General features: G+C 40.6%; 1 protein-coding gene across 3 annotated transcripts in view; it reads right to left on the bottom strand.

The window, feature by feature from the left end:
* Window positions 1-20,989, bottom strand: part of TTC12 (tetratricopeptide repeat domain 12) — a 355,554-nt gene that overhangs the window by 71,504 nt on the left and 263,061 nt on the right. The gene's annotated exons all lie outside the window — the stretch shown is intronic.

The following is a 20,989-nucleotide window of genomic DNA, read 5'->3' as shown; positions in this document are numbered from 1 at the left end:
AGATATTAAATGGTGTGGGCAAGGAACCATTAACCAATACAGATGTAGAGGGCTGGGAGTATAGTGACATAGCCTTGAATACAAAGGTGTTACCAAGGCCTGTTCCATGGAGAGACGCAACAACTGCCAATTGACCTGGTCAAGCGTCTTCTCCACGTCAAAGGATAGAAGGCATGCCGTTAAGTTGTGTTTCTGAATGTAAAAGATGAGGTGAATGGTTTTAGTGGTGTTGTCCCTGGCCTCACATCCAGGGACAAAACCCACATGGTCCTTATGAATGACTGAGGGTAAAAGGGGTGATAAGCGGTTCGCCGTCTAATTTGAGGAGCGAAATCGGCCAATAACTGCTACACTGAGAGGGATCCTTGCCTGGTTTGGGGAGGACAGAGGTGTTAGAAGGTCTTTAGATGGTAGGCGGGAGTCATCTATGAAACTGAACGCTGCTGAGAACGGCGAGGGACTGGGCAAATGATTTGTAGGACCTAGGGAAAAACCTGTCTGGGCCCGGGCACTTTCCAGATTTTAGGCCTTTAATGGTGCCTAAGAACTCCCTTTCCAATAGAGGGTTATCCAGATCAGCAGACTCCTTGGCATATATCTGTGGCAGGGCCGTCTCTAAAATGTAATCCTTCATGCTGGAGAGATGTGGGTCCCCGGTATGGGTTTTAGGTCACGAGGGCAAGTTATACAGCTGAGAGTAGTAGTGTCAAAAGGCGTTGGATATACCCTGAGTGTTGCTAATCTTTTGCTGATCGGCGGTGCAGATGTGTTGGATGGGTTGACATGGTGGGCACGGGTGGAGGACCCTCGCTAGGTGTTGCCCACATTTGTTGACTAAAGTGTATTTGTTGTTACGTCCCCTGTCTCTAGCTATGGGGGAGTGGGAATCTAGTATACGGAGCAATTCTCAACAGGCGTTAGAGAGGTCTACATATGTTATAGCGTCTGTGTCCCATTTATGGACGGGTTTGAGTGTAACTATAGAACTATAGTGGACAGAAGTCGGGCTATATCAGCGTATCTGGCATTCTTTAAGCAGGAGCCATGTTGTATGAATGTCCCCCAAAGCATGCATTTTAGAGCTTCCCATTTAATAAGGGGGCTGGTTTCGTCAGACCCGTGATCCTGAAAAAAGTCACGGATCGTCAGTTCAATTGCTGCTACTCATGGGGTGTCTTTCCATAAATTGTCGTTCAACTGCCATTAAAATGTCTTATGGGACTTAGGTGGGTGTGCCAGGCTTAAGTGTACAGGGGTATGGTTAGACCACAGTATATTACCAAGGGATGCTCTAAGTGAAATATTTAACAAGGATTGGGTGACAAGGAAGTAGTCAATACGACTATAGGAGTTGTGGGCTACTGAGTAACAGCTGTAATCTCTCTCAAATGGGTGCTACACTCACCAGACATCCACCAGTTAAGCAGAATGCATGAGCAATTTGATGTGTGTGAGATTGGAGTGGGGGATGGAAGACTTACCCGAGGAAGTGTCCATGGCCGGGGAAAGGGTCACATCGAGGTCTCCACCTAGAATGAAACAGGGACCACCAAAGGAGAGTAAATTGTTCAGAACAATGGACAGAAACCTCCCCTGGTCTTGGTTAGGTCCATACATGTTAGCCACTGTAAAAATAGAGGAGTTAGATTTTAAATTGAGGAAAAGGAAACACCCTAAGGGATCAACGAGGGAGTCTAGAACCTCCGGGTGGAAAGATCTATGAAACGCTATAGAGACCGCTTTGATTTGGCGTGCGGGTTTGTACTATGATACCACTGATGATAGTAATGGTTATTAAGGGTCAGGGCTGCTGTGCCCCTAAAGTGGGTCTTATGTGACATCATGGTAATAGTGAAAAGAGTGATTTTCCACAAAATAACACCAGGCTGGATTTGCAACAAGGCTTGCTCAATAGAAAGGAACAGGAGAGCATTGAGCGGGGGTGTGAGGGAGGCAGAGAGAGCAGAATAGAAAGGGATGAGGAGGTGAGAGTGAGGAGGGTGGGCGGATCCATCTCCAGTTCAGAAGAGAAATAAGAATTAGAACAGTAAAAGGAAACCACCATTGAACTGAAAATAACAGGCCACTAGGTGGCAGCAATAAACCATTGAACAAATAAAATAACATTTCTAAATGTATTACGGTCTAGAAAATGTACAGTGCGTATTCATGCACTGTCGGTCCTAAGAGGGTAGTCGTGGTAAGCACACGGAGTGCCTCCCAGTCCTGGGAGCCCACAAGGGTACAGTAAATGTATGCCAAATAAGAGATAACAAATAGATTATATATAACTCAACAGGAACTATGAAGCATAGAAACATATGATAAGACAGATAGTCCTCTATATTGTAATCGGCTAGGTATAGGGGAATCTGGAGGACACTGTGGGGAATAAGATTCGAGCAGTAGTAGGAGGTGAAGCAACCTAAACCGTCATAATCACACAGGCCAGATACATTGTGGTAGGAGTCCTCTGGACGTCTGGAAACAAAAAAAAGGTAAAAACAGTGCAAAAAAAGCAGAAAACGTAACTGGTGTACAGACTGTCAAAAATATCCAGGAAGTGGGCCCTAATGGGTCCGAAACAAAGGTGCAGAAATAAGAGGAACCAATGCGGGTCAATTGGGTTCAACCATCCGGGGGCATCTGGGAGGAAGATCTGGGGTGCTTCTTCTTGCTGTCTTTCTGCCATTGTGAAATGAACGGGAGACCTGGGGAAGGGATGAGCCTGATGTTTGAGTCGTAAGTAAGTAAGTTCGACTCGAACATCAGGTGTTCGCCTGTTTGCCGAATAGCAAACAATTTGGGGTGTTCGCAGCAAATTCGAAAGCCACAGAACACCCCTTAAAAGTCTATGGGAGAAATCAAAAGTGCTAATTTTAAAGGCTTATATGCTTGATATTGTCATAAAAAGCATTTGGGGACCTGGGTCCTGCCCCAAGGGATATGTATCTATGCAAAAAAAGTTTTAGAAACGGTCTATTTTTCGGGAGCAGTGATTTTAATAATGCTTAAAGTGAAACAATAAAAGTGAAATATTCCATTAAATTTCATACCTGGGGGTATCTATAGTATGCCTGTAAAGTGGCGCATGTTTCCCGTGCTTAGAACAGTCCCTGCACAAAATGACATTTCTAAAGGAATAAAAGTCATTTAAAACTACTTGCGGCTATAATGAATCGTCTATGGGAGAAATCAAAAGTGCTAATTTTAAAGGCTTATATGCATGGTATTGTCATAAAAAGTGTTTGGGGACCCGGGTCCTGCCCCAGGGGACATGTATCAATGCAAAAAAAAGTTTTGAAAACGGCAGTTTTTTTGGGAGCAGTTATTTTAATAATGCTTAAAGTGAAACAATAAAAGTGAATTATTCCTTTAAATTTCGTACCTGGGGGGTGTCTATAGTATGCCTGTAAAGTGGCGCACGTTTCCCGTGTTTAGAACAGTCCCTGCACAAAATTACATTTCTAAAGGAAAAAAGTAATTTAAAAGAACTTACGGCTATAATGAATTGTCGGTCCCGACAATACAGATAAAAGAAGTCATTGAAAAAAACAGCATGGGATCCCCCCAGTCCATTACCAGGGTTACCTTTGGGTCTGGTATGAATATTGAGGGAAACTAGGAACAAAATTAAAAAAAAAAATTGCATGGGGGTCCCTCCAAATTCCATACCAGGCCCTCCAGGTCTAGTATGGATATTAAGGGGAACCAGTGCCAAATTTTTTTTTAAAAATGGCGTGGGGGACCCCCTCAAAATCCATACCATACCCGAGGTATTGTTTTTAAGGGGAACCCTGCGCCAAAATTTAAAAAAAAATGGCTTGGGGGGTCCCCCCAAAAATCCATACCAGACACTTATCTGAGCATGCAACCTGGCAGGCCGCAGGAAAAGAGGGGGGGACGAGAGAGCGCCCCCCCCTCCTGAACCATACCAGGCCACATGCCCTCAACATGGGGAGGGTGCTTTGGGGAAGCCCCCCAAAGCACCTTATCTCCATGTTGATGGGGACAAGGGCCTCATCCACACAACCCTTGTCCGGTGGTTGTGGGGGTCTGTGGGTGGGGGCTTATTGGAATCTGGAACCCCCCTTTAACAAGGGGACCCCCAGATCCCGGCCACCCCCCATGTGAAATGGTAATGGGGTACAAATGTACCCCTATCATTTCACAAAAAAAGTGTCAAAATGGTACAAATGAAAAGACATGGCTTAAGACAAGTCCTTTATTAAAAAATAAAAAAGTCTTCTCTTGCTCCGACGACAGACAGAAAAAAAAAAGCCACGACCGACCCACCTCCATGGGAGGCACCCATCGTATGACGCGTCTTCGATTTGAAAGTTCTTTTATAACTGAGGGCGCGGCCACACAGTGACATTCCTGTGTGACCCCGCCCCCTATGACGCATGGGGACTTCCCTATGGCTTTCCGGGGGCGTCAGAGGGGGACAGGGCCACCCATTTATGTTACGGCCATTTTTGAAACTTTTTTTTGCATTGATACGTGTCCCCTGGGGCAGGACCCAGGTCCCCAAACACTTTTTATGACAATAGCTTGCATATTAACCCTTAAAATTAGCACTTAAAAATGATTTTTCACATTCGTGTCCCATAGACTTTAACGGTGTTCGAACAAATTTTTTGCCTATTCACATGTTCTGCTGCGTACCGAACCGGGGGGGTGTTCGGGTCATCCCTAACCTGGGGTAGTAGGAGAGAGGGGCCAGTCTGACAAGGAGACCTGGGGTAACTCCAGGGTACTCATGAACTGCGGCAAATCTCTCAAGGTGTGAAACAGGGCTGTTTTGCCTTCATGGTGGACCCACAGCTGGAATGGGAACCTTCATTGGTATTTTATGCGTTTCTCCTGTAGGAGAGATGTGAGTGGTTTGAGAGAGCATCTCATGGCTAGGGTTTGGCGTGAGAGATCTGAAAGTAGCATGACAGGTGTATCGTTCAGCTGGATGGAATCTTGTGTGCTGGCAGCCCGCATGATTCCCTCCTTAACCTTGTAGAAGTGGACACTGCATAGCATATCGCGGACAAAGGAAGAATCAGGATTTCTCAGGCCCGAGGCCCTGTGAACTCTGTCCAATTCAATAGGAGCATCTTTAGGCTGCTGGAGTAGTTGATTAAAAATGGCGGTGCCTACCCCTGCCAGGTCCTTGTGCTCCACTGTTTCAGGGATGCCACAGATTCTAATATTGTTCCATCTATTATGCCGCGTACACACGACTGGACTTTACGGCATACTTTGCCTGGACTTTGACAGACTTTACGACAGACTTTCCGAATGAACGGACTTGCCTACACACTTGCCTACACAACCAATAGCTGTAGGCAGCTATTGCTTCATAACTGATCAAGCCACACAGTGTGCACTATATATTCTATTTTATATTGCATGTGAATATGATCATCAATTGAGCATAACCGAGTGCCGCTTTTAAATCGTGTGACCGTCTGCCTACGCAAGTTTCCGTCCATGTCCACTGAGAGTGGCAAATGCTTTTCTTACCCATCTGTTAACTCAGGGGTCCAATTGCTGAGGTGAGCTGTTTGGCTCACGGATTGCATTGCACTTTATGAACTGTTATGAGCACCTAGACCACCGCAGAGGAGACCTCTTTTCTATCAACTTGCTGTTTTCTACAATTTAAAGGGGACTTTTATCATTTATGCTATGAGTAACATTTGAGTCTTCTGGTTTTATTCATAGCGCTGCACTGCTCATCTATTTTGAATATTAAACGTGGCTTTAAAGAACAGACATTATGCAAAGTACCATGACGGGAAACTTAAAAGTACCCTCTTTTTGGCTTTAGATAAGACTTTACCTCATTGAAGGGGGACGAACATGGTTAGATCAATTTCTAGGCTAGAGACTAGATGGATATTTGACATAAAATCTTATGTACCTTTCGGTTTGAATGTCGATTGTAACATTAATTGTTTCGTAAATAATGTCTAAGGATTAATTTTTATACTTTTTATTATAATTTTTATTCTTTTTGTGTTGAGATCATTAAGATCATTACTCTGTGTGACTGTTATCATTTAATCTACTTGTATATATGTGGCGTCTATACAGTCTTTGGCTTCCTTTCTAAGTTTGCTAACTGTTAGAATATTTTTTTCTATTTGGTTATTTTATATTTCTGCCACTAGATAGCGGGGTTCTTTGTAAAAGCGGCTCTCTTACTTCCTTGTTTTCTTATTTTCTGAATGGGTGGCCAACAGTTAAAATGGTGCTGCCGCCTTGCATCTATTGCTATATAAATCCGGTGGCCAGTAGTTAAGATGGCGCTACGGGATTATATAAATGATATGCGTGATGACAATCCCCAGATGTCCCTTAGTGACGAAACGCGTAGGGTGGGGCCTATGACGGTGACATCATTATGCTTTTCCTCTCAGGAGGTTGACAGAAAAGCGAACCAGGAAGTGAAGCGAGGCCTGTGAAGACGCCGCAGTTCTTACTACATGACATACTGTCTTGATGCCTAAATTCTGCTTTTATCTTGTAAGTGCAATCCACTTATTTTATTAAATTTGGATATTTCAAAGTACTGCACTATGGGAGCATTTATTTTTTATATTTCTGAGTCTTACCAGTAAAGCAGAGGTTCCAGACAGTATGAAGGTACCTGGGGAGACCTATTTCCCTGTGCTTGGTGAGACCATTATTCTAGTGGTCACAGAGAGCTGGTAAGCAGACTACTTACTCTCACTTGAGTGTGGAGCTGGATGCATATTGTGTGAAGGAGTTTGACGTTTTCCTCACTTACAGCTTATCATCTATACAAAGCACGGATGTTTGTTTCACTTTTCATCTATGGACTGAAATTTTGGGACTCTGCTTTAGTCTTATTCTTAGCCTTTTTTCACTTGCATTTTTGCAATATCACTAGCGCTGCATCTATTTTGTATATATATTTGTTTGAGTTTACATTAGACTTTGGGGTGCTAGCAGCTGTGTTCATATTTTTTGATTGTTTTTACTAGTGGAGCGTTAACCCTTGGGCCATTTTTTTGCATCTCCTACTTCTGCCATCAGGTCCTGTTCTGGAGACTAATCTGTCCAGGTTCCTAATGAACCAATAAACTAACAGGGACACATCTGGCATCCCCAGGAGCATACATACATTCTGTATGTCCCAGAGCACCTCCAGATGAAGAGGCTAATCCCTAGTAACCAATGTTTGTTTGCTGAGAAAATCTGCTTGACTATTCTCTATTCAGGAAATGTGCTCTGTGGAGATTGACAGAATCTGTCACACTCCTGGTGCCCCCCTGATGATTGATGTAAGCTACAGATGTAGAAAAGTTTGGTTGAACCCCAGATCAGATGATTGGTCAGAAGAGGGTCCAGTGAGGTAACGACAGATGAACTGCTCATAACTAGTGATGAGCCAAACACCCCACCATTTGGTTCGCACCAGAACATGCGAACAGACAAAAGATTTGTGCAAACATGCAAACACCGTTAACCACTTCATGCAAATTGCCGTACCCGCACGACGGTATTTTGATGCTAAATACTGGGGTTATGGCAGCAGATAGCTGCCATAACCCTGGTATTTTCGGGAATGGCGTCCGTTTCTCTTTAGGATGAAAGTGGTCTCCACGACAAATTCGCCACAAGATCACTTTTATCGGTGACGGGAGAGGTGCCCCTGCTGGCACGCTCCGGTTGTCTCCGCCGCTTACCGGACCCGCAGGTAGCAGCGGAAACTATTGCGTCCTCTCCCATGCTTGGCTGGCTGCAGACTGAGGGGAAGATGGCTCCTGCTCGGCTCCATAGCATGGGAGGGAGGAAGCAACGTCAAATGTCACTTCCGCTCATAGCTTTTAAAAGAAGAAATATATATATTTTTTTTCTATTTTTTTTGCATTGTAGTGTAATTATGAGATTTGAGGTCTTTTTGACCCAAGATCTCATATTTAAGAGGTCCTAACATGCTTTTTTTCTATTACAAGGGATGTTTACATTCCTTGTAATAGGAATAAAAGTGACCCAAAATGTTTTTTTTTTTTTTTTTAAACTGTCAAAATAAAAAACAAAAAAGTAAAATAAATAAGAATTTTTTTTTTTTTTTTTTAGAGCGCCCCGTCCGGGTCACATGCAGAAGTGAACGCATACGTGAGCAGCGCCTGCATATGAAAACGGCGTTCAAACCACACAAGTGAGGTATCGTCGTGATCGTTAGAGCGAGCGCAATAATTCTAGCCCTATACCTCGTCTGTAACTCAAAACTGGTAACCTGTAGAAATTTTTAAACATCGCCTATGGAGATTTTTAATGGTAAAAGTTTGTCGCCATTCCACGAGCGGGCAAAATTTTGAAGCATAACATGTTTGGTATCAATTTACTTATCTTTCACAATATAAAAAAACTGGGCTAACTTTACTGTTGTCTTATTTTTTAATTCAAAGAAGTGTATTTTTTCCCAAAAAAGTGCGCTTGTAAGACCGCTGCACAAATACAGTGTGTACGCTTTTATTCTCTAGGGCGTTAGAAAAAAAAAAAAAAGTAATTTTCTAGCAAAAAAAAAAATGATTTTAACTTGTAAACAACAAGTGTAAAAAAGAGGCTCAGGGCTGAAGTGGTTAAAGTCTATGGGACACGAACATGAAAAATTAAAAGTGTTCATTTTAAAGGCTTATATGCAAGTTATTGCCAGAAAAATTGTTTGGGGACCCGGGTACGGCCCCAGGGGACATGTATCAATGCAAAAAAAAGTTTTTAAAAAGTATATATATAGTGTAGCGCTATGTGTATAAATAAGACTGTGAAAAAAAAGAATTAAGTTCGAGCCATCTTTCAATGGCCAGAAAGTAAACAAGAAATATATCAAGATTTGATGATAAATGGCTCAATACAAAAAGTGCACTACATGTTACAAAATAACGTGTAAAATATAATAATGACAATACACCTGTGAGACAAAAAAACTAAACTAAATTATAAATGAATGTAAAATCAACTAAAAAAGTCCATAGATGTTTAGGAAATATGTTCCTAATAAGAATCAAAAAACCACCACCAACAGTCTCTGAGGATTAGCTGATGAAAATAACAACGGAATAATTCTGGGGTGAGAAGGTAAGACACCAAATAAAATGTGACGTCTGAGTATGCGACAGGACCATCACCATAGCATCTGAGGAGGCTTACCGGAAGCAGGGGACTTGAGAAGACATACGTCTTACAAGTCTCAAAAAGCTTATTTAGCCACCGGGACTGGCAAGATGGATCGTCGGGTATCCACAACTTCAAATAGGGAGGGGAAGGAAGATCTGTCAACAGCTTCAACCGTCCAGACGTATCAACAGGCCAACCGGATGTTTATTTGAAAACCATGAGAGAAAGAAACTCACATGGCATGATATCGTTTAAAAAGCATGCATTTATTAGAATAATTTTGATGATGTTGATACGTCTGGACGGTTGAAGCTGTTGACAGATCTTCCTTCCCCTCCCTATTTGAAGTTGTGGATACCCGACGATCCATCTTGCCAGTCCCGGTGGCTAAATAAGCTTTTTGAGACTTGTAAGACGTATGTCTTCTCAAGTTCCCTGCTTCCGGTAAGCCTCCTCAGATGCTATGGTGATGGTCCTGTCGCATACTCAGACGTCACATTTTATTTGGTGTCTTACCTTCTCACCCCAGAATTATTCCGTTGTTATTTTCATCAGCTAATCCTCAGAGACTGTTGGTGGTGGTTTTTTGATTCTTATTAGGAACATATTTCCTAAACATCTATGGACTTTTTTAGTTGATTTTACATTCATTTATAATTTAGTTTAGTTTTTTTGTCTCACAGGTGTATTGTCATTATTATATTTTACACGTTATTTTGTAACATATAGTGCACTTTTTGTATTGAGCCATTTATCATCAAATCTTGATATATTTCTTGTTTACTTTCTGGCCATTGAAAGATGGCTCGAACTTAATTCTTTGTTTTCACAGTCTTATTTATACACATAGCGCTACACTATATATATATTTTTCGATTTACTTACTTCTATCTTTGTCTTAGGGGTGTGTTAGCTGCTTAGTGTATAACTACTTATATAATTTACCATTGGTGCAGCGCTGTACTTACTTCCCATTTGATTCTGAAAAAAAAGTTTTTAAAATGACCGTTTTTACAGGAGCAGTGATTTTAATAATGCTTAAAGTGAAACAATAAAAATTAAATATTCCTTTAACCCCCCTGGCGGTATTCCCAAGTCTGGCTCGGGGTGGATTTTCAATACCAAAAGCGGTATCCCCAAGCCAGACCCGGGATCGCATCGCAGGATTCATGTAGAGGATACTTACCTTGTCCCCTGGATCCTGGGATGTCTCCCTGCTGTGATCTGTGAGCCGCCATGTCTAGCTCGATTCACAGTGCTGAGCTCCGTTCCCTGCGAGCATTGCGATGCACAGGGACGGAGTTCGGTGCCAAATTCAAAAAGTGAAACACATAGTACAGATACAGTATACTGTAATCTTACAGATTACAGTACTGTATCAAATAATTACACATCCCCTTTGTCCCTAGTGGTCTGCCCAGTGTCCTGCATGCAGTTTTTCTGCCTGGAAACTGGAGATTGTCCATAGCAACCAAAACCGTCCCTTTACATCAAAAGTGGCTTTAGACCAGCTAGAAAACAGCGATAATAAATTAGAATCACTTGCAGAATTGAGTGACAGTGATTTGTGGGGAAATCAGTCATCAAACACTAATAGTAACAAAAGCGACAATTCTGCAACTGAGCAAATTTCAGTGTTTTTGATTTGATTACGTTATTGAATAATTTTTTTATTATTATTTGGTATAATTATTTATAGTTATTTATTATATTATAATTTTTTATTTCGTTTTTCAAACTTTATCATACCCGGGATGTCTACTAGACTCTTGTTTGGACAGATTTAAGTGAATTATTCCTAAGAATTACAGGCCTATAATATAAAATGCCAAATTTCTGTGCAAAATAATTGTACCGCTTTCAGCACCTAAAATATTCCTGGAGGGGTACGGGTACTCTCACCCTCACTCGTTCCAGTCTTTGTCCTGATTGTATAAGGCACATAATCATTCACTTGAAACGTTAGCCTCACCTCCAGGAGCGCTGCAGTATCCAACACGGCGGGTGGAACGCACTCTGTGTTGTTTACTTCATTGTGCGGTCCACAGGGCGGAAGTACAGTCTGGACGTCACTTCTTATGCGCCTGTAGTCCCGCTGGGTACGACGTCAGTGATTGTGGACACTATCCACCATCTTGTTAGAGACATGTTATAGAGGGCAAAGCAGACTGCCGTTTTAATCGCCCCTCCATAGTCACTCAGAGGCATATAAGTAGCACACGGAAAATGAAGTGACTTATCAGATTTGCGAAAGAAAGGAGGAATCATAAGACTAATGATAATGAAAAAGGGAAAGGGAGCTCCAAATCCACAGCCTTTGATATACTATATATCCTCAGGTGGAAGATGAGAGCAAATTTAACTGAGATTATGCCACAGTGGGCAGTCTAAGAAGTACCATACATCACCCATTATACATTCATTCATGCACTCATATGTAATCGCAATTGTCCACCCTGAACTTTGGATTGCCTGGCTAACACATTTGTGCGCGTATTTGTTTTGCTGTATTGCAGTGGTGTCCAAACTATGGCCCTCCAGTTGTTAAGGAACTACAACTCCCATCATGCCTAGTCATGTCTGTGAATGTCAGAGTTTTACAATGCCTCATGGGAAGTGTAGTTCCGCAACAGCTGGAGGGCCGTAGTTTGGACATCCCTGCTGTATTGAATATTCTTTGGGGACTCTAGCTGCAGAGTGTGACTGTTCCAGCGGTTCCATTGGTCAAATCTAAACCGAATTTCGGAATGATGAAGGTTAAATCAATAGAAGAAAGGCAACTGAGAAGATCATCATTGGCTAAAGGTTTCACTACCAGTATATACATTTTTTAATCTGAGATACCCGCCAATGAGGAGACCACAAAGATAGACACTGAAAAGCAGGCTCCAGACAGGGAGGACAAAATGGTATCATTATTTTATAGATTGAAAAATCTACTAGAAAGAGAAATGTTGCAGTGGTGGGATATCTTGCTACTGCAAAAATATCTGGAACTCAAAAGAATACCAAGAGGTTTAAGAATAACCAAATTATGTTCATTTCTGGATGAAGACCTGAGAGAAAATTGGATTAAAAGTCTGCACGAATGTAACCGAATGTGGCTGCAATATATAATTACTCAAAGAGAACCCAATCTGTCTGCGATTCATGCAGACTTATGTACCCTACAAGAGGAACGATCCATCTTCTCTGACATTGCAAATTTTGATAGTTGGGATCAGAAAGTGAACGAGCAAATGATGGAATATGAAACTAATCTTATCAGTAAAAAGTCAGGTAAAGTTGAGTGGGATGGGTTAGACTATCTAGACAATCGGGAATTTAACTGGAAAAAGACAAATATCACCACCAAAAACAATAAGAACAAGATTAATAGTGAGGATTCAACACATAGTAATAAACACAATGAGATGCATACTACACAATCCCAAGGACATCATCCACTTCCACCCCAGACTGACACGCAAAAGAATAGCAACACTAAACCAAGAAATAATAGGAATAAGACCAATTATAAATTTAAACATAAAAAGGACAGAGGAGTCAGCCAGAACAAAAGAGGGGAGGGTGATTATACACAATTAAGGCCCTCTCACCAACATTACCCCCATAGTAAGGGTCAACATAAATACACCCATTACATCCAAAAACAATATTCTGCAAGGAATAACACCCCCACTAAGACTACACTATCTTTGCTTCTGAACAAAGGTAATATTAGTAGGAGCAATGGTAGTCAATCTAAAGATAAAAAAACTCTACTAGAAAAAAGCTCCACAAATGAAAGTAAGGAAGGTACAAGTTTACAGCCCACAGGGGGAGAACTCATCATATTATTGGATAATAGTAATGGCACTCTACCTCCATCCATGGTTTGCACTCCAAGTGTATCATTTGGAAGTGCTAATACAGATCTAGACATAGATCCTGATGCGCCCAATGATTTACAAACATATAACCCCTTTACAGTTCTTAGTAATTTTGAGTCAGATGACAATAGTGCCAACATATCAGATACTACACCCCCTTTGTTTTTTTTACAGAAAGGAATTGCAAAAATGGAGGGTTCTGCAACATGCAACAAGACCTTAGACCCTCTATTGCTTACTTCATCCATGATGAAAAAAAAGAGGAAAAGAGAAGAAGAACAAGAAGAGGAAAAAGAGGATGAAAGGCATGTAAAAAGAGGCAGAATCTAGAAACTACCCACTCCACCATCAGAATTTACAGCCTATCCAGTTCTGTTTTTCGGAAACTGAACTGGACCTCCTCAGGAAGGGCCTCAATTACGCTCCACCCAGTGCACCAAATTTATTTGAGTTATTCATCGATCTCAATAAATATATACGTAAACTCACTATCCAAAGATATTATAAGCTCAAAGAAGCAGGAAGTGAAAATAGCACTGGTAACAATATTGGAGCAGGCTTTGAGACATTGCCACCCTCTGAAACAAGTGTAGAAGAGGGCTCTATACTCAATATATTAGAAGAGTTATATATAGAGGCACAACCAGATGGACAGATCATTTCTGAACCAAAGGCTGGTCCCTCATGTGAAAGTGCAATAGTCCATACCTCTTTAGACCCAAATCCTCTTTTCTCCCCCATTGGGCAAAAGGAAAGTTCATTTCAACTTTTTATGATATGGTTTTTAATACTTTTAAAACAAAGTTCAACTATAACAATAAGCAAAATAGCATCAAAAATGCTGACCCCTATTTTATATCTATAGACAGCCTGAAACAAAATCAGGATGTAATTATTCGAAGGGCTGATAAAGGTGGAAGCCTCGTTATTCATAATAAAGACGAGTATATAACTGAGGCAAGGAGACTCTTGGGCGATAATGAAACTTATATTAAATTAAGAAAGATTCTACGGTGGTATACACTAAAGAGCTCAAAATACTTCTAGATGAGGCACTACTGAAGGAAGTTCTTACAAAAAAAATGAATATTTCTTTTTGTATAATAGGCATGCTGTGAGCCCATATTTTTATACCCAAGGTGCACAAGACTCTTACAGATCCCCCAGGGAGACCAATAATAGCTGGGATCGATAATCGATGTAACATCCTAGGTTGCTAGAGGGACTATTTCTTGCAGGACATTGTGACTAATCTACCATCCTTTGTAAAAGATTCTGGCCATATGCTCTAAATCCTGTCTAACTACAAATGGCAGCCCAGCTATAGATGGCTCTCCTTAGATGTGGCCTCCTTATATACATCAATTGACCACACATGTGGTCTAAGAGCCATGAATCACTTTTTACTAAAGGATGACAGACTAAATCCCTTACAAGCTAAATTTTTGCTAGACTGTGTAGAATTTTTTTGTTCTTGGGTGAACATTACTTGCAGGCAAAAGGTACAGCTATGGGGGCCAGGTTTGCCCCCAGTTACGCAAATTTATGCGTTTTTGTGAGGATGCCTTCATATGGAAAAACAATCCTTTTGGGGCAAGCCTGGTCCTTTATGCCAGGTATATTGATGCTATTCTTATAATCTGAGACGGGTCAGACCATGATCTTAACAATTTTTTAGAATACTGTAAGGACAACTCTTTCGGCATTGAATTCACTCATGTTATTGAGGAAAAGGTTTTAGTCTTTCTGGATCTAGAATTCCAGGAAAACCTTGATGGTGATATATTTTCTAAAATGCATTTTAAACCAAGTGGAGGTAATTCGTACCAACATGCGAAAAGTAATCACCATCCAAGGTGAATACAAAATGTCCCTTATGAACAATTTTGTCACCTGAGGTGCACATGTACAAAAAAAGAAGATTACTTAGAACAGAGTAAGCTCCTTACACAAAAGTTTAAAGAAAAAGGCTATGATGCAAGTCATATAGATACAGCCCTTAATAAATACTTGGCCCTCTACGACAATACACCAGAACCTCTATGCCAGATCACCTCTGATACCCAACAGGTTTGATTCTCTACTCAGTATACGAACAAAGCTTTTGAGATACATAATATTATCAAAAGAAATTGGAAAATTCTCAAACATGACCCTGTGCTAGGTAATACACTCCCCGAGCATCCTATTATTGTTTTTTGCAAGCCCCGTGATCTAAGGAGCTTGTAGCCCCAAGTAGTGTGAAAACATCTACCAACAAACCCACTAGTATTTGGTCAACAATATTCGACCAAAAAGTGCAATGTTAAAAACTGTGGCACATGCATGTACATGTGGCACAGAAAGAAAACTGTAGTAGGGAGAGATGGGGGGACCTATGAACTTAATCAATTCATGAACTGCGGGACAGAATATGTAGTTTATGGTATCATCTGTCCCTGCGGTCGTCTTTATGTCAGTTGAACTATGCGTCCTATGAGAGTTAGAATAGGAGAACATACATGTGGTATCATTAATCTAAGAGATAAATACCCAGTCCCCCGGCATTTTCAAGAAGCTCACCAAGGGGACCCACCAGGCATGAAAGTGTTCAGAATACAGTCAATCGGGGAGATCTAGATGCAGGGAGGAGACACCAGAGGCTATGCAAGCGAGAGGCCTTCTGGATCTTCACCCTTGGCAGTCTTACCCCCGGAGGCCTCAATGAAGACCCCGAAATACACAAAATAGTGTGAAAGCACTATAGAGCCAATTGTAGAATAGGCCCGTGACTATTCATTAACTACATCTAGTCTTTTATAATATGAGGTCCATAATCATTTATGTAGGGATTTATGTGTCTTTGGCCTGTCCAAATTTAAAGTTTAAAGTTTAAAATCTAATATATAGTAGTTACAGTGGGGATGGGAAGTATTCAGACCCCCTTAAATTTTTCACTCTTTGTTATATTGCAGCCATTTGCTAAAATCATTTAAGCTCATTTTTTTTCCTCATTAATGTACACACAGCACCCCATATTGACAGAAAAACACAGAATTGTTGACATTTTTGCAGATTTATTAAAAAAGAAAAACTGAAATATCACATGGTCCTAAGTATTCAGACCATTTGCTGTGACACTCATATATTTAACTCAGGTGCTGTCCATTTCTTCTGATCATCCTTGAGATGGTTCTACACCTTCATTTGAGTCCAGCTGTGTTTGATTATACTAATTGGATTTGATTAGGAAAGCCACATACCTGTCTATATAAGACCTTACAGCTCACAGTGCATGTCAGAGCAAATGAGAATCAGGAGGTCAAAGGAACTGCCTGAAGAGCTCAGAGACAGAATTGTGGCAAGGCACAGATCTGGCCAAGGTTACAAAAAATTTCTGCTGCACTTAAGGTTCCTAAGAGCACAGTGGCCTCCATAATCCTTAAATGGAAGAACCCTTCCTAGAGAAGAGGGAGAAGAGCCTTGGTGGGAGAGGTAAAGAAGAACCCAAAGATCACTGTGGCTGAGCTCCAGAGATGCTGTCGGGAGGTGGGAGAAAGTTGTAGAAAGTCAACCATCAAAAATGTCAACTATTCTGTGTTTTTCTGTCAATATGGGGTGCTGTGTGTACATTAATGAGGAAAAAAATGAACTGAAATGATTTTAGCAAATGGCTGCAATATAACAAAGAGTGAAAAATTTAAGGGGGTCTGAATACTTTCTATATATATATATATATATATATATATATATATATATATATATATATATATATATATATATATATATATATATATATATATATATATATATACATATATATATACATATACACACACATATACACACTCTGCATTCACTAACTAACCTGCCTGCCTAATCTACCTCAAACTATCTCTGTCCACACACTATACACAGCCGCTATGTAAGCAGCCTTATATAGTGTGGGGCATGGACTTAGTCCCCCTGAGCCATGATTGTCCAAAGGCACTCTGTCTTTGGCCAATTATGGCTCTCTCAGCGGAGCGCGCTGTGATTGGCCAAAGAATGCTTTGGCTAATGATCATACAGCAATGCACTGCCATCTTGCAGTGCATTATGGAGCGTTCCACGGCGCTTGATTTTCCCATGAATGCCTCATAAGTTCGGTTCGCTTTAGAACATACAAACACCCGATGTTCGAGTCAAACTTACGTTCGACTTGAACCGCAGGCTCATCCCTACTTTTAACACTAGGATGTTGTTGGATGCTTTGATTATTACTGAGACCAATAACCCTGAACCAACAGATGATCCAGAAGTCTGCCTAGAAGACTTTCAATGTAAAGTAATCAGGTGTCCTCCAACTCTAGAGGCTGGTGGAGGTAGATCTTCCTGTGATAGTGAATTTATTCACAGGTTTTGATCTCTTGGATTGAAAAGGACATTTGGGGCTCTGTGGGCGGGGGGCATATTGAAATCTGGATACCCCCTTTAATAATAATGGGGCCCCAGATATTACCCCCTAAGTAATGAGTCATAATGCCTGGCGTACACTGACACGCTGAAATCTAAAAAAAAATAAACTGTGCACACATGGCCTGAGGGTACTCATAGGTGAATGACAACTTCCTGAGCTTTCATCAGCTACAGTATATAACCAAAAGGGGATAGATGTGACATCATCAACAAAACATGGCCTTGGACATACAGGTGCATCTCCTAAACGTAGAATATAAAAAAGTTTAATTTATTTCAGTAATTCAATTCAAAAAGTGAAACTCATATATTATATACAGTAGATTCATTACACACAGAGTGATATATTTCAAGCATTTGTTTCTTTTAATTTTGATGATTATGGCTTACAGCTAGTGAAAACCCCAAGTTCAGTATCTCAGAAAATTAGATTATTACATAAGACCAATTAAAAAAAAAAAAAAAGAGATTTAATACAGAAATATTGGCTTACTGAAAAGTATGTCCATGTACAATATAGCATGCACTCTATATCTAGTTCCTTTTGCATGAATTACTGCATCAATGCGGCGTGGCATGGAGGCGATTAGCCTGTGGCACTGCTGAGGTGTTATGGAAGCCCAGGTTGCTCATCTGCATTGTTGGGCCTGGTGTCTCATCTTCCTCTTGACAATACCCCACAGATTCTCTATGGGGTTTAGGTCAGGCAAGTTTTCTGGCCAATCAAGCACAATAAAACCATGATCATTAAACTAGGTATTAGTACTTTTGGCAGTGTGGGCAGATGCCAAGTCCTGCTGGAAAATTAAATCAGCATCTCCATAAAGCTGGTCAGCAGAGGGAAGCATGACATGCTCTAGAATTTCATGGTAGAGGGCTGTGCTGACTTTGGACTTGATAAAACACAGTGGACCAACACCAGCAGATGACATGGCTCCCCAAATCATCACTGACTGTTGAAACGGCAAACTCGGCCTCATGCAACTGCATTCTGTTCCTCTCCACTCTTCCTCCAGACTCTGGGACCTTGATTTCCAAATTAAATCCAAAATTTTCCTCAGTCTGATGATTTGGGGAGCCATGCCGCATTGATGTAGTAATTCATGCAAAAGGAGCCCCAACCAAGTATTGAGTGCAAACTATACTGTACATGGACATACTTTTTAGTAAGCCAAAATTTCTGTATTTAAAATCTTTTTTTTATTGGTCTTATGTAATATATTAATTTTCTGAGATACTAAATTTTGGATTTTCTGTAAGCCATAATCATTAAAATTAAAAGAAAGAAATGCTTTAAATATATCACTCTGTGTGTAATGAATCTATATAATATATGAGTTTCACTTTTTGAATTGAATTTACTGTAATAAATTAACTTTTTGATGATATTCTAATTTTATGAGATGCCCCTGTGTTTGGTCCTTATCAGCTTCAGTGTGCTAAAGGGGTTAAATCAGCAGGGGTGTTAAATAACACTAAAATTGTGTTAATTCCCAGAAGCTGTGCTATGAGTAAGGAAGGTTGTAGATGAGAATGTGGAGCAAAACTGCTTCTGCGATTCTCCACAGAAAAATAAACTACAGAAAGGAATTTTGGCTTGGTGCAAATGCACTCCCACACATGCACATGCTCCCTCTTTTTCAGAGCTGTGTCATCTGTCATCTAAGTGTCGTTAGAGATAGGAGGAGGAGGTGGGAAATTTAAAATTGCAGTTAGGTTATAAACAGTGTCTAGCCATCTGAGAAAACACAAGTGTGTACCCCTCCCTTTGCAATAAATAAAGAAGAGTGTTTTGTTTTTTTTATTCACAAAAATAAAGTTCAACTTGCTGAAATGGAAAATAAAGAGATGATTGCCCTCATGTGACCAGTTTGCCAATTAGATAAATATAAAAAGAAATACCAGACATAAAAGGAGTATTATGATTCCTTCACAAAATGGTCAGACAGCTACAGCTGCCACACACTCATTCCCAAAAAAAGAAAAAACCTCACCACAGCATAAAGCCTGCTAGGTACTCACAACAGTCAATCTTCAGAGATGGGGACAGAGATACTGCTGCAGCTCTGGCCTGACAACACCACAAAGAAACCCTCATACATACTGGCCTGACTTGAGAGCGGAGTCCTCTGTTGATGATCACAGACTAGCAGTCACTGCCAACTATAGGACCATCACAGGACCACCACAAGGACAACACTAGTATACGTAAAGTGATTGCAAACGATCACCTTGTAAAATAACCCATTCAGTTTAATACAGAAATAAAAGGCAAAACATTTTTTTACAGATATAAAAGAAATTATAAATACCTTTTTTTCCTTTTTTTTATAAGCGATCACGTTCCCTTTGCTCTTAGCTGCATAAGAGCTGGAGGGAGGATAAACAGCAGTACACAGAGCTTCCCAGTATATGGCTGTGAAGCGTTGGGGGGATGGGATTTCAGGACATGTCTGAGCAGAACTGACCACGGTGTGCTCTCCTGCTTAGTGTGCTCAGTTTTTAATAGGAAAGCAGAGGGTCTGGCAGGAACACAAAGGAGGCAATACAAAGAACAGGATACTTTCTCATACATGTACATGGTACAGTAGCCAAATATTAGGAATATGAAATGTTGGTGTAACAAACTCTTTAATTAACTGGGAAAACCTGTGCTTGTTGGTTAACTGGGGAGACCTCTAAGATGTTGAATACCCAACCTGAATCTACCATTAGCTGTTAATAGTTGAAACATCTTTCTATTGAAGCAAAAAATATAGCACTTCCTCTTGTCAGATAAATTCTCAATACTAAACCGTATTAAATTATTCATCCAAAGCAGCGCTCTTGTCAAAAATTAAAATTGACTCTACCAAATGTCCAACAACATAGGTATATTTAGGAGAGAACAACAGAGGTAGCAGGTGGTTATGAGAACAGAAAGTCCAAAGCACACAGTTGGAAATCTTAGTGTTATCTGTAAAACGTGCACCTTCCACCAGACTCCTCTAACTCGTGTATCACACACCCCTCTGGGGTTTGAACTCACAAGACTTCTGTAATAATCAAGCCTTAGCCGATATCTGGGGCTACCTCCACACCTTGTCCTCGATCAGAATCGCAAACAAAATCCTCAGATGCCCAAAATATGAGAAGAAAACTCCACATAGTCTAGTCCCATTTTGAAATGTTATTTGAATACTTCCGATAAATAAAAATGTGTACTCTTCTAAAATACAAATTTCACAGTCCTTGCTCCTCAGTTGATCTTATAACCAGTTGCTTTTTGTTATTGCCAAACCGTTTGCTGAGGGGACATATGATGGTTCCGTAGTGTGCTAAGCATCCGTAGTGTGCTAGGGCGCTCTTTGACAAAGTGAGTGAGGAAACCAGAAGTGGTGCGGAACGGCGTAGCACACTATGGAACTATCATAATCCTTCTTGGGTTTGATTTACTAAAGGCAAATAGATTGTGCAAATTGCAAAGTGCAGTTGAACTCTACAATTGTATGTGCTCCTTGTATGAGTTCATTAAAGGAAATAAAGCCTCAATTTGC

Source organism: Aquarana catesbeiana, linkage group LG10, assembly GCF_042186555.1.
Source record: "Aquarana catesbeiana isolate 2022-GZ linkage group LG10, ASM4218655v1, whole genome shotgun sequence".
NCBI lineage: Eukaryota > Metazoa > Chordata > Amphibia > Anura > Ranidae > Aquarana > Aquarana catesbeiana.
The sequence above is the reverse complement of the archived record's forward strand: the minus strand, read 5'-3'. Positions and strand labels throughout refer to the sequence as shown.